Consider the following 14883-nt stretch of genomic DNA (forward strand, 5'->3'; position numbering starts at 1 on the left):
GCTGGAATGTTGTCATGGTGCAATACTGCAGTATCCAGTGCTTGAATCACTACTTGATATCACAAGGAGTGGGTGACAGGAAAACTGGTATTTGTGATAGTGGTGAACACTCTGGGGAAACAGAAATAGATCATCCACTTGACACTTCTAGGTGAAGATTATTGCAGATGGTTCAATCTTATTTGTTGCATTGGTACACTGGGTTCCTCAAATGAGCATGAAAGTATTTTTGGAGCCTCTTTTATCTAATGAGTTCTCCAGTTGTCCATCATCTGTCAAAACTAAATGTGGCAACAAAACAGAGATTCAATCTAAGACATCAGTAGTGGAATCACTTAGCCCTGTCACTTTCTGCTAATGTTATCTGGCACACAAGGAATCCTGCATTGTAGCTTGACCAGGTTGATATCTCATTTTTAAGTCTTTCTCTGCATATATTCTATCCAGACCCCTCATGATTTTCAACCCTTCTATCAAACTTCCTTTTTCCTTTGGAAAATATCTCCAGCTTCTCCAATCTATCCTCATGTGAAGTCTTTTCTTTCCTAGAACCATTCTCCATTGCCTTCACATCTTCCCAAAAATGTGGTACCCAGAATTGCACACAATACTTCATCTGGGGCAGAACTATTGCTTTATAAAAGTCAACCATAACTTCCTTGTTTTTGTTCTCTATGCCTAGATTTATAAAAACCTTTAACTGCCTTCTCAATCTGCTCTGCCATTTTCAACAATTCATATACATAAATCCAGTATCTTCCTGCTCTGCCTACTATTCTGTTTATGTATAATTGCATATGTTCATTCTCCCTTACAAAAGAGGTCACTTCAACTTCTGTACATTGATTTTGACCTGTTCCATGCCCACCCATTCAACCAGTCTATCTATATCTATATCTGTCACTACCCTTCTCCCAATTCACAATATTTCCAAGCTTTGTGCCAGCTGAATATGCAAGTTTTGAACAAGTTAGGTTTCAAGAGTAAAGGATAAGGGAACTGATATTACACATTCTAAATCTTAACATTCTGGTTGATCTAGACCCAAGGGAATCGTCGATTATACTGAATGAAATCATTATTAAGGGAGCATATAGAACACAGTCTCAGAATCAAAAGTGAAAACTTTCCCAGTTAGAGGATGTTTAAATCTATCCTCCAATTAAGTGGCTTCAGAGTGAAACCAGAGCTGCAGGGAGAGGCTGAATAGGCTGGGGCTGCTTTCCATGGAGCGTCAGAGGCTGAGGGTTGACCTTAGAGGTTTAAAAAAAACATGAGGGACACGGATAGGGTAATTAGATAAGATCTTTCCCAAAGGCGGGGGAGTCCACGACAAGACGGGATAGGTTTAGGGTGAGAGGGAAAAAAGACTTAAAAGGGTCCTAAGGGGCAACTTTTTCAGACAGTGGGTAGGTGAATGTATGGAATGAGCTGTCAGAGCAACTGGTTTATGCTGGGACAATTATAACATTTAAAAGGCATCTGAATGGAAAAATAGGACTAGATTAATTTAGGATATCTGATCATTCTGGACCAGTTGGACCAAAGGGTCTATTTCCATTCTGTGCATCTCTATGTCTCTGTGTTTAAGGTTTTAATTTAATTAAATTGCAAAAGATACACAAAGTTGACCAGAGGCAATAAGTTACGGCAGCCAAGACATTTAAATAATGGATCGACAATCTGCAAAAACTCATAGTCATGCAGAATTCAAGCACTCACAGAAAGGCCAAACGGCAAAGGATACTTGTCTTCCCTAAACAAAACCTTCATCGTCAATGAGATGTATAAACAAATAACACAAGGCAAAACGCCAGAAACGTTTATATGAAGGTTGCATCAAGGATTAGTGACCCTGGGTAGCAGTCAACATTAGATTTGCAGAGGCAAAGCTCCGATGATTGACATGCGCCGTAGCCATAGCAACCCCGGCAGTGTTGATTGCTGGCTGTCAGTCTTTTTTTAAAACAATCAATTCGTTGAAAAAGGTCCCTGCTGCAAATGTATGCCCGCCACAGCTGCTTGCTGCAAATCTATACTACGCAACGTATGTTTCGGAAAGCCGCAAGTTCTCAATCCGGAGTGTGACTCGGTTCAGACAGCCCGAGCTGGAGGTGAGGGGGGCCGGAGCTCTGCCGGAACGCAAGGCCCAGCTTCCATGATCCAGCACCATACGCACCTCCAAATAGATCACAACACTCCCTCATACCCCCATCACCAAACAATAACCTAGCTCATTATCATGGCATATAACAATTATAACTGCTTCCCGACTTACTTTCCTATTTACTGCGACACCTTCCGATCTTTTTTCCCAAACACGACCACCTCTGCCTCCTCCAACCGTCACTCTGATGGACGTGTCTATTAGCCATACATAATTCCACTCGGGAAGAATAGACCAATCGCTATGGGATATGGGGGGGCGTCTCCGTTGTGACCTCACAACAAAAAGCAACGGCTGAACCAATCGAAGCGATGGTTACGGCGCAGGTGACGGTCTGACTATGATTGGCATGCACGGAGACCAATAGCAAATGTCTAATTTGACAATGCCATGTCATCGTTGATAAGATTCGGAGCAGCGATGTGTTTGTGTGTGTGGGAGGAGGCACGATGCATTGTGGGTGTTGTAGTCCGCCTCCTGTTACGCACCACCTTAGAATGCCTTAATAAACTACAATCCCATAATGCAACAGACACCGGAATAATCGTGTGACTGAGTCCTTGCTGAAGGTTTGTGTTTGTCAATATTCCAAATAAATCTATTGGACTATAACGTGGTGTTGTGTGATTTTTAACTGTGTTTGTCAATAGTAATTGTTGAGTTTGAATTTGATGGGCACGATCAACTCGATAAATATATACATATCACAGTGTCATCGTTGTGCATAGTTTTCTTTCCTCAAACCCGAGAGAGTTTTGCCGGGTTTAATCCTTTAATTTATATAATACAGCAAAGACAGAAATTGCCGGAGAAACCAAATAGGTCTGACAGCATTTATGAAAAGAAAAGGGCCTGCTGTTTAATATATACCTTGTAATGCTGTGGACACTCCAGTAAATGAATAGTGGGGTAGTCAAGTCTCCTGAAGATTGAGACGCCACATGAGATTCCTCAAAGCATTCCATGCCTTAATTGCCAATATTGCAGACTAATACTCATTTTCCGCCAAAGCATAATGTGCAGTGCTAATTATTAAAAGCTCATTTTTCAATCATTAATGTCCTCTTTATTTGTTCGCTTTGATGCAAACCTTCTTCAAAATCATTTATTTAGATTTGTTTGTTGTACATGGGTAGAGATGACAAGGCCACATTAATTCTGGTTGCCCTGAGAAGATAATGGTCGACTTGCTCCTTCACCTGTTGCAGTTTTCTGCTCTCTTTCAAGGAATCTGGCCAGAGGAAAGTGGTGGAGGCTGGTACAATTGCAACATTTAAAAGACAACTGGAGGGGTGCATGAATAGGAATGATTTAGAGGGGTATGGACCAAATGTCAGCAAAGTGGCCTGGATTAATTTAGGATATCTGGTCAGAATGGATGAGTTTGACCAAAGGGTCGTTTCAAGCTTTACATCTCTATGACTCTATAGCTCTAAGTTTACAGAACAGAAGGATATAGTTCAACCCATTGTCAGTGTCAGTGAACTAAAATCTGACTACACTAATCATATTTTTCAGCTCTTCACCCTTTGCTCTCAAGGCTATGGCAATGTGAGTGAGTATCTAAATACTGCCTAATCCATACAGGGCTTCTTTCAGACACTAAGCGCCAGACACCCACCACTCTTTGAGCGGAAAAATATTCTCTTCAATTCTCCTCTTAGTCTTCAACTTCTTACCTTAAATCTGTGTCTCTTCATTATTGACCACTCTAGCAGCAGAAAAAAAGTCTTCCTATTCACTCTAGCCCATGGTCTTCACAATTTGATACACCTCTTTAAGGCTCCTTCGCAATTTTCACTGCTCCAGTGAAAACAATGCCACCCTATCACATTTTCCCTCATAGCTCAGACCTTCCAGCACATGCAACATCTGGTAAGTTTCCTTTGAAACCAATCTTGTGCAATCACATCCTTCCTACCATGTGGTGACAAGAGTTACGTGCTGCATTCCACATGAAATGTATGAACGTCATCTGGGTTACATCTTTGAAAAGGTCAGTCAAGTTTATCAAACTTCAACTTCCTTCAACAATCTCTTGCTGATTATATGTGATTTAATCTGTGTTTCTCCAAGTACAAATATATCCTGTCCATCTGAATTCTTTTAAATAACTTCCCCCTATCATGGACTAACTGGCCCATAATAATCTGGTGCATCCTCATTCCTTTTTTAATAATTGGAAATGTTAACTGTCCTCTGGACCTCACTGATGGCCAAAGAAGATTTGAAAATTATTATTAGGGCTCTGATATCTTCCTTGACAACCTTGGATACATTTCCTCTGGGCCTGCCAATATGTCAACCTTTAAGGCTGCTAAATGCATTAGAAATCCCTCTCTCTATAATGTTTATTTATTCTAATATTTCACAGCTCCACATCCTAAAGACTATATCTGTCTCTACCTTTTCTATTGTGAAAGTTGGCACAATTGAGGACTGTGTCTATTTTTTCTCAGTCCACAAATAAATTGCATCTTAGATCTTGAAGGGGTCCTACACTTTCCTTAGTTATTCTTTTGGTCTTTGTCTATTTTCAAAAAAGGCCCTTTAGGTTTCCATATATTCTACCTGCCAATATCTTCTCATGTACTCTCAAAGTTTACCTCATTTTCTTTATAAGTTCACCCATGCACTTATGCTTCTCTCGGAAATGTGCAATATTGAACCCTTTGTACCTGCCATAGCTTCTCTTTTTCTTTTATTTCTGTCTTTGAAATTCCTTGATACATAGGGTTCCCCAGTCCTGATGTGACTCTTTGACTTTACTGTGATATATTTTCCCTATACTCAAAATATTCCCCCACTTCGCCAACAGTTTTATTTGCAATTGGCTAATCTCACTTTACTTGGGCCATAGCATATGTTTTCTTAATAAAATTAGCCTTTCACCATTTAGAACATTTATTCCTTCTCTTTTTCCATAACTATTTTAGATCCAACTGAGTTATAGTCACGATCTTCAAAATGTCCCCCTACTGATATGCCTTCCGCATGCCCAGGCTCATTCTCAAATATTAAGTTAGAATTGGCCCCTCCCTTGTTAGGTTTTCTATGTTCTGGCTAAGAGATTTTCTTGGATCCAATTTAAAATTTGTTTCCTCACTGCAGTGCACACTAAACCCATCCTAATAATATTTGCAATTTAAAATCCCCTACTTTTACTGCTTTATTATTCTTACACTTCTATGAAATTTGATTATGTATTTAATCCTGTATTTCTCTGACTGTTTAGAGGCTTATAGTACACCTCCAATAGTACAGATGTCCTTTTGTGCCAATCACTTCTACTGTTAAGGACCAAGCCAGATCCCCTCAAAACATTTCAAGAAAGTAGCCCGGACCCTAAGTTTGCCAGTTGTTTTAAGAAGGTGTATAGTGGACATTCCAGGAGTGATGCAGCTGGCCCAACCACTCGGTTTTAAACAAAACAGAATTTTTTTTTGCAAAATCACTGGATGAAACACAAACAACCAAGAACAGAATATATAGAATAACAACCTATCTGAAAACCCAACAGATTATCCCAACCTAATGATGCTATTCCAAAATCCTGCAACAATCCCCATAAACACCCCTTGGCAAAAAAAACGGTAAAATCAAACACTAGAGTCTTACAGGAGCGACGGGGCATCAGAATGGATCTGCTTCTTTGGGTCAAGCAGCTTCAAAATTGCCTGCCTGCTGAAACCAAACCAAACGAGACCACAGAAAGGCTGAGCTGGGAGAACTGGCTACTCCCCTTTAATTGTACAAGTGTTTTTTTTATATATATGTAAGAGCTTCTTCAAGTAGATAAATGCATACAAAATGGAACCTGTGTCTTTCCAAACCCTCTGAGAAAAAAGCTTAAGGGCAACCTAACCTTGTTACAGGAGCAGCATCATCTCACCTTCCCCATTTTAAAAAAAAGAACGATCAATATTCAAAAATAGCTTCAGTTTAAAACACCTTAATCTCATTGTCAGTACACTACAACCCCCATATACATCACATTGACTATAAACACGCACACAAAATCTTCGATTTACTCCCACCACCAAACACCTCCGTTTCTCATTCAAGTCTCAACAATGTGTTGGCAACCACGTTTTCTCGTCCTGCCACGTGCACCCTTTTCAAATTGAATAGCTATAACAACAGGTCTATCTAAACAGTGTGGAATTTCTGTCCCTAAATTTCTACACAAATTTCAATGGGTTATGATTAGTGTATGTGATTGTCTCAAATACATTACTGTTAATATTAACATTGAAATGCTGTAATGCCAACACCAAGCTGAAAGTCTCCTCAACTGTTGAATATTTCTGCTGATGAATGTTCAATTTCTTGGAGAAATACCCAATAGATCTTTCTACCTTCTTGTTGTCTTCCTGTAACAGCACAGCACCAACTCCCATATCATTCACATCAAATGCACCATTGAATGCTTAGCGCAATTAGGAGTGGCTAACACCGGGACAGTGGTTAACACAGCTTTCAGGCTATGAAATGCCTTCTGACAGTCCGCTGTCCATTGAAATGTCTTTTCTTTCATTAACTATTCAATGAGTGAAGCAGCCACTCTTCTCAAATTTGGTACAAATTTCCAATAAGATCTACTCAATCCCAGGAATCGTAGAACTCCTCTTTTTGCCAATGGAATGGGAATTCTCCAATTATCTTTATTTTCACATCCTGTGTCCATTTGTCTGTGTCCAATAACATGGCCCAGGAAAGTGACTTGGGCTTGGCAAATTCACTTTTAACCAGGTTTATCATAAATCCTGCCTCCCGAAGTTGATCGAACAATTCTGATAAATGTTGCAAATGTTCCTTCCATGTGTGGCTAAAAATCATTAGGTCATCAATATATACGATGCAATTGGTTAATCTGGAAATGACCCGATTGGTTAGTCTCAGGAATGTCCCTGGCACATTTTTCATACCAAATGGCATGACTTAAACTGATACAGTCCATTTGGCATTACGAAAGCTGAAATTGTCTTCGCTCTTTCGGACAAAGGTATTTGCCAGTATATTCTGAGCAAGTCCAACTTAAGTTGCTTGTCTCGCCTCTTCAACACTGTCTTCCAAACATGGAATCAGATATGCATTAGTCTTTGTAATTGCATTGACTTTGCAATAGTCCACACATAACCGTTGGGTGCCATTTGGTTTTGGCACCATTACTGTGGGTGAGCTCCAGTCATTGTAGCTCACTTTGATTATGCCATCCTGAAGCATGCATTCAATGTTCTTTTGAACCTGTGCCAACTTTAGAGCGTTATGCTGATAAGGATGTTGCTTAATTGGAACAGCATCTTCTCGATGTACATCCTGCATAATAGGTTAGTACTTCCCAGCATATTTCCACAGATCTCCTGATGTGATAGTAATAACTCTTTCAGGTCATTTCAATTTTCCTCTGGAAAGTAACGCAATAATTTATCCCAATGTTTGACAACTTCCTCATTGCCCAACTTAATTTGAGGAATGTCCAATTTTGAATTCTCTGAACTTGGTTCTTCACTCTGTGTTCTAACCAATAACACAGTTTCCTTTTCCTTAATTTCCCTTTTGAGCATATTCACATGACACACTGAGATTTCTTTCTGTCTGGACTTCCTATCAAGTGGTTTACCTCACTAAATCTCCTTTCAACTTGATAAGGTCCACTAAACTTTGCTTTTAAAGATTCACATATTATTGGAAGTAACACCAACACCTTATCCCTGATAGCAAAATTGTGAGTTTTTGACTTCTTGTCTGCTTCTTGTTCCATTGTGTGCTGTGACCTTTAAGTGCTGTTTAGCCAACTCCCCTGCTCTATTTAATTGTTCCCTAAAATCTGACACATAGTCCAAATATGTGGTCCCTGAATTCTGACTTAACAATTTCTCCTTAATCAATTTTAACAGTCCTCTCACTTCATGCCAAAAGCTAATTCAAATGGACTGAATTTGGTCAATTCATTTGGAGCATCTCTGATGGCAATAAGTACAAACAGAATTCCTTTACCCCAATCATCTCAATAGTTTTGACTGTAAACCCTCAACATGGTTTTTAATATCTGATACCACCTTCCTTTGCTCCCTGCAATTTTGGATGATACACAGTAGATTTGATTTGTTTTATTCCTAAACTGTCCATAACTTCCTCGAATACTTTTCATGTGAAGTTTGACCCTTGATCTGATTGTATCTCTGTGGGTCGTCCATTTCTGGTGAAAAATTTGAGTAACTCCTCTAACAATCCTTTTAGCTATGATATTGTACAATGGAATGGCCTCTGGAAATCTAGTCAGTGCATCCATTATTGTTACCAAATGCTGATTCACACTTAATATTTTTGGTAAGGGTCCTTGGCAATCAGTCAAGACTCTTGTAAAAGATTCCTCAAATGCAGGTCTAGGTAGTAAAGATGGGTTTTATTACTGCTTGTGGTTTTCCAATTACCTGAAAAAATTCAACGACATCCTTGTGCATTCCAGGCCAGTAAAAATGTTTTTGTATTTTAGCTTGAGTTTTTCTCACACCTAAATGAGCCTCTACTGGTAGTTCATATGCCTCCTGCAGCATCTCCTTTCTATAACCCACCAGCGATACGATTTGATGAACTTCTGCCCATTTCTCATCTGCCTAAATATATGATGGTTTCCATTTCCTCATTAAAACACCATATTTAAGATAGTAGCACATTGGGATAGGTATAGATTCTGCTTCTGTATATACTCTTTGATACAATTGGTTTAGTTTCTCATCTTTCTGCTGTAATTCAGTTAATTTCTCTGAACTATAGGTGTCTGCTGTGTAATCTGCCTGTTCCTGGTTTGTCTCAAGCATTTGATCAAGTAGTGTCTCTGCTAATTTCACTTCAACTTTCTTATCTTTACTCTTTGATCTTTCCTATTTCAACTGGTGACTTTGTGACCTCCTTACCACACAGCACAGAGAAATCCCAGGATGTGTCTCTTTTAATAGTTCAGTTGCCTTAGTTTCCACTGCCTTTTCAACCACAGAAGATAGCACTCCCACCTGTGAACCAGCTACATCACTAGTAAGAAGAAATTGTTTCCTGGAGCTGAGAGATTATCAATACTCCTACCATGACTTCTCCATTCTTCATTGGACACTCTAACCTCACTCTACATACTTGAACACTTCTTGTCTCACCATGAATTCCCGTTACTAGTACATTTTCTAGCAATAGTCCTTCAACTCCAAAGCGATACTGTGTCTCTAATATTGTAACCTCTTTACTTGTTGGTCCTGGCCTAAGCGAGTAAACTTTACCTTCACAGTTATATGTACATTCTGGTACAGCTTTTTAGCTACCACCGTGCTTACCATTACCACTCCAACAAAATTCACTGGCTTATCCTGTTTTCCTACATCTGGCTTCCTGGTACATTTCCTAACCCACCAACACAGTGATTTCATGTGGCCTACATTATTGCAGTGAAAACATTGGAGCCCTTTAACTTCTCTTTTCCCTTCAAGAGTATCCTTTTTACCCTGTGGTAAGTTATCCTTATGATCTTCACCGCGATCTACTTTTCCCTTTCCATGTGAGGATTCCTCTTTTCTCCAGTTCTATCCCTCACGGATTGAAATTGAATTTGGAAGTCAATCTTTGGTTTATGGACCAACTCATAACCATCAGCCATCTCAGTTGCTAATCTTGCCGTTTTAACTCTGTGCTCTTCCACGTGAGTTCTCACTGCTTCAGACAGTGACTTTTTGAACTTTTCTAAAACAATCATCTCTCTAAGAGTGTAATAGGTTTGCTCTATTTTAATATCTTTGTCCACCTATTAAAATTAGTTTATTTGATCTTTTCAAACTCAATGTAGGTTTGACCAGGGTCCCTCCTTAGATTCCTGAAACGTTGTCTGTCGGCTTCTGGCACAAGCTCATATGTACTTAAAATGGCTTTCTTCACCTCCTCATAATTCCCAGATACCGCCTCTGATCGTGATGCAATATCTCACTAGCTCTACCTACAAGTTTTGTTTGAATTCACAAAATCTATATGGTCACTGGCCACTGCATTTGTTTATCTCCTTCTCAAATGAGGTGAAAAAAGCTTCTACAACCTTCTCCTCAAATTTAGGCAATGCTTGAATATACTTAAACAGATTCTCACCAGGTCTTTTGCTACCTGGGTTTGCTCGTCCTCACTCTGTTCCTCACTAAGCTTACCTTCAGCCTTCATCTCCATCCTTTTAAGGTGACTTTCTTGTTTAAGTGTCAAAAGTGTGGTCCTGGGAAAGCACAGCAGATCAGGCAGCATCCGAGGAACAGGAGAATCAACATTTCGGGCATAAGCCGTTTATCACGAATGAGACTTGTGGGCTGGGGGCTGAGAGATAAGAGGGTGGGAAATGGGGTTGGGGGAAGGTAGCTGAGAAAGCGATAGGTGTATGAAGGTGAGAGAAAAGGTGATAGGTCAGAGGGGGTAGGCCAGGAGGGCGGTGCCATGTTGGAGACTTGGGACTGGGATAATACAGGGGGAGAGGAAATGAGGAAGCTGTTGCATTTATCCCATTTGGCTGCAGGATCCCAAAGCGGAATATGAGGCATTCTTCCTCCAGGTATCTTGTGGTAACGGTTTGGCAGTGGAGGAGGCCGAGGATCTGCATGTCCTTGACGGAGTGGGAGGGGGAGTTGAAGTGTTCAGCCACGGGGGGGTTGATAGATGTGGGTGTCCCAGAGATATTCTCTGAAATGATTTGCAAGAAGGCATCCTGTCTCCCCGGTGTAGAGGAGAACACATCGGGTGCAACGGATGCAGTAGATAATGTTGGTAGAGGTACAGATAAATTTCTGATGGATGTGGAAGGATCTTGGGGCCTTGGACGGAGGTGAGGGGAATGGTGTGGGCGGAGGTTTTGCACTTCCTGCGGTGGCAGGAAAAGGTACCAGGAGTGGGGTATGGGCTGGTGGGGGGTGTGGACTTGACCAGAGAGTCGCGGAGGGAATGGTCTCTCTGGAAAACTGATAGAGGTGGGGAGGGAAACATACCTTTGGTGGTGGGGTCTGTTTAGAGGTGGTGGAAGTAGCGGAGAATGTGTGCAGAGGCTGGAGAGATGGAAGGTGAGGACTGGGGGGTTCTGTCCTTGTTGCATTGGGAAGGGTGGGCTTCAAGGGTGGTGGTGCATGACGTGAAAAAGGAAGTCGCAATCTTGGAAAGAGGCCATCTGGGACTTTCTGAGGTGGAAATGGTCATCCTGGGAACAAATGTGGCTGAAGAGGATGAATTGTGAATAAGGGATGATGTTTTTACAGGAGGTAGGGTGGGAGGAGTTTAAGTAGCTATGGGTGTCGGTGGGCTTGTAATAGATGTCTGTGGTTAGTTGGTCACTGGAGATGGTGATGGAGAGGCCCACAGAGGGAAGGGAGCTGTCTGAGATGGTCCAGGTGAACTTGAGGTCAGAGTGGAAAGTGTTCGTAAAGTTGATGAACTGTTCAACCTCCACGTGGGAGCACGAGGTGGCGCCGATACAGTTAACGATATAGAAGAGGATCAGGTGGGGAGTGGTGCTGGTGTAACTGCAGAAGATGGACTGTTCCACCTACCTGACAAAGAGGCAGGGATAGCTGGGTCCCATGTGGGTGCCCATGTCTACCCCTTTAGTTTGGAGGAAGTAAGAGGTGGAAGGAGAAGTTGTTGAGGGTGAGGAGCAGTTCAGCCAGGCGAATGAGGGTGTTGGTGGAAGAGTACTGTTTGGGACGGAATGACAGGAAGAAACAGAGGCAGATCGAAGTGTACAGGGACTGGATGTCCATGGTGAAGGTGAGGCATTGGGAGGCCGGGGACACAAAAATCTTGGAGGAAGTGAAGAGTGTTGGTGGTGTTACAAATGTAGGTGAGGAGTTCCTCGACTAAAGGGTGCAGGACAGTGTTGAGGTAGGAAGAGTTGAGTTCAGTGGAATGGGAACAGGCTGAGACAATGGGTCGATCAGGTCCGTCAGGTTTGTGAATCTTCGGTAGCTCCCCCTACGTTATCCCATTCCCAAATCTCCAACTCAGCACGTCGTTCCTGACCTGTCCATCACTTTCCCCTCTGACCTATAACCTTTTCCCTCAACTTCATCTACCTATCGCTTTCTCAGCTACCTTCCCCCAAACCCCCTCCCTTTTATCTCCCAGTCCCTGGCGCACAAGCCTCATTCCTGATGAAGGGTTTATGCCCAAAACATTGCTTCCCCTGCTCCTCGGATGCTGCCTGACCTGCTGTTTCCCAGCAACACACTCTTGACTCTGATATCCAGCATCTGCAGTCCTCACTTTCTCCTTTCCTGTTTAAAGGCCAATTTCTTAAGTTCAACCACACTGTCTTATTTCAATTCCCCTCTCTCCTCTCTCTTCTCTCTCCTTGTCTTTTTGTTCTGTTAAAACATTTTTTTATTTTTCTCTTTCCTCTGCTTTTAATCGTAATTCGAACAGTTTCATTTCTATTTCCCTTTTCTTGTCTTTTTCTTCTAATGCAAGCTGCTTCATTTTCAATTGAAGTTTAGCCATCTCCAAAGACTCTGAAGGTAATTCCAGCAAATTTAAATGCTGAGCTACTGCTGTAATTATATCTCCTTTCCTCACAGAAGGAGGTAGCTCCAACTCCAGATTGTCTGCAAATTCAGTATCTTCGCCTTAATCAGCTTTTGTTAAACCCACAAAATCACGTCTACCACCCTCGGAAAACTCTTGCTGACTGAAAGAGCAATTGCATTGTCAAGCACTGTTTAAACCAACCCAATTCAACACCCAGAATAAAAGACACTCACACCGCCCACTCGCTGCCTTTAAGTCAAGCAACCCTAATCCCAAATTGGAACTATAGATCAAATCCTGCAAAGAGCCCCCAAGCTGTTACAGACCAGGCCAGACCCCCTCAAAACATTTCAAGACAGTAGCCCGGATCCTAACTTTGCAAGGTGTTTTAAGCAGGTGTCAAGTTGAAAGAACTGGCCACACCCCTTTCATTGTACAAGTTTTTTTTAAACTTAAAAAGCTTCTTCAAGTAGATAAATGAGGACAAAATGGAACCTCTGTCTTTATGACCCGTCTGAAAATACATCTAAGGCCAACCTAAACATGTTAAAGGAGCAGCATTGTTACAGTACTCATATGGTTGCATTCAATGGTCCTTCCAAGAAACCACCTCCCCTTGCTGCTATAATGATTCCTTAATAATTATTGAAGCACATCTCTTTTATTCCCCTTCTCTCTCTCATCTGAATAGATTCTCTCCAGGACTGTTAAGCTGCCAGTCCTGCCCATCTTTCAGGAGAAAGTGAGGTCTGCAGATGCTGGACATCAGAGCTTCCTGATGAAGGGCTTATGTCCGAAACATCAAATTTCATGTTCTTTGGATGCTGCATGACCTGCTGTGCTTTTCCAGCAACACATTTTCAGCTACCCATCTTTCAGCCAAGTCTTGGTCATAGCTATGATAACATACCTCTATTTGCCGTCTGTGACTTCAGGTCATCTGTCTGATTCCTCAGGTTCTTTGAATTAAAATGTATTTCATTTAGCATTACTAAACTCACTCCTTTCTTGCCTCCCAGGAATGAAAAACAGTTTGCGAGTGGGATGTACTCATGGTATTCCATCACTGACTGCCTGCTCTAAACACCAGCTCTCCAATACCATATCCTACCTTCTCCTTGACCATGATCCCATCAGGCCACCATCTCCCACACCGTCCATGACCTCATCGCCTTCAGTGATCTCCCCTCCACCACCGCCAACCTCACAGGCCCCCAGCCCCACACTGCCCTGTTCCCCCTGTTCCCCAAGATCCACAAGTCAAACTACCTCGATCAACCCATCGCCTCCACATGCTCCTACCCCACGAAACTCATTTCATCCTACCTTGACTTCATTCTCTCCACCTTGGTCCAGACACTTCCCACCTAATCATGCCCTCCAATTCTTCAGAAACTCCCAGCTTTGTGGCCCCCAGTACTTCATCTTCATTATGGATGTGCAGTTGTTATATACATCCTTCCCACACAATTATGGCCTGCAAGCTTTCAGTTTCTTGCTCTTCAACAGACCTATCCAATTCCCCTCCACTAAGACCCTCCTCCACCTCGCTGAATTGTCCTCACCGTCAATAACTTTCTCTTCAACACCCCCCATTTCCTCCAAATCAAGGAGGTGGCCATGGGCACTCGTTTGGATCCTAGCTATGCCTGCTTCTTTGTCAGCTACGTCAAACAGTCCCTCTCCAGTACGCATACGGGTACTGTTCCCCAACCTTTCTGCCGTAACATTGATGACTGCATCCATGCAGCATCCTTCACCCAGGCTGAACAGGACCAGTTCATTGACTTTGCCAACAACTTCCACCCTGCCCTCAAATTCACTTGGTCCATCTCAGACAGCTCCCTCCCTTTTCTTGACCTTTCCGTTTCAATTTCCGGTGACAGTTAACAGACTGACATCTACGATAAACTCGTCCTGTATGCTGCAAAAACTCCATCCCATTTTCCCAGTTCCTCCATCTCCTTCACATCTGCTCTGATGAGGAGTAGTTCCACTCCCAAGCATCCCAGATGTCCACCAATTTTAAATGAAGTGCTTTTCCCCACTTCTGTCATCCAGACAGTCCTCCACTGCACCTCCTCCATTCCCCGCTTTACTGCTCTAAATCCCCTCTCAACATAATAGCACATGGGAACCTTAACAGTATTTTAGAGAAGTAAAGTATAAAAGCAAACACTGAC

The 14883-nt window shown here is 42.0% G+C and overlaps 1 protein-coding gene across 1 annotated transcript in view; it reads right to left on the minus strand.

Moving 5' to 3' along the window:
- LOC132823427 (F-box/LRR-repeat protein 3-like) overlaps positions 1 to 2376 on the minus strand; it is a 44240-nt gene extending 41864 nt beyond the window's left edge. Inside the window, exon 1 of the mRNA XM_060837255.1 lies at positions 2279 to 2376. The gene's annotated coding sequence lies outside the window, so the exon portion shown is untranslated. The remainder of the gene's footprint in view (positions 1 to 2278) is intronic.
- Between the last annotated feature and the right edge of the window lie 12507 nt (positions 2377 to 14883).

This window comes from Hemiscyllium ocellatum, chromosome 16, assembly GCF_020745735.1.
Source record: "Hemiscyllium ocellatum isolate sHemOce1 chromosome 16, sHemOce1.pat.X.cur, whole genome shotgun sequence".
NCBI lineage: Eukaryota > Metazoa > Chordata > Chondrichthyes > Orectolobiformes > Hemiscylliidae > Hemiscyllium > Hemiscyllium ocellatum.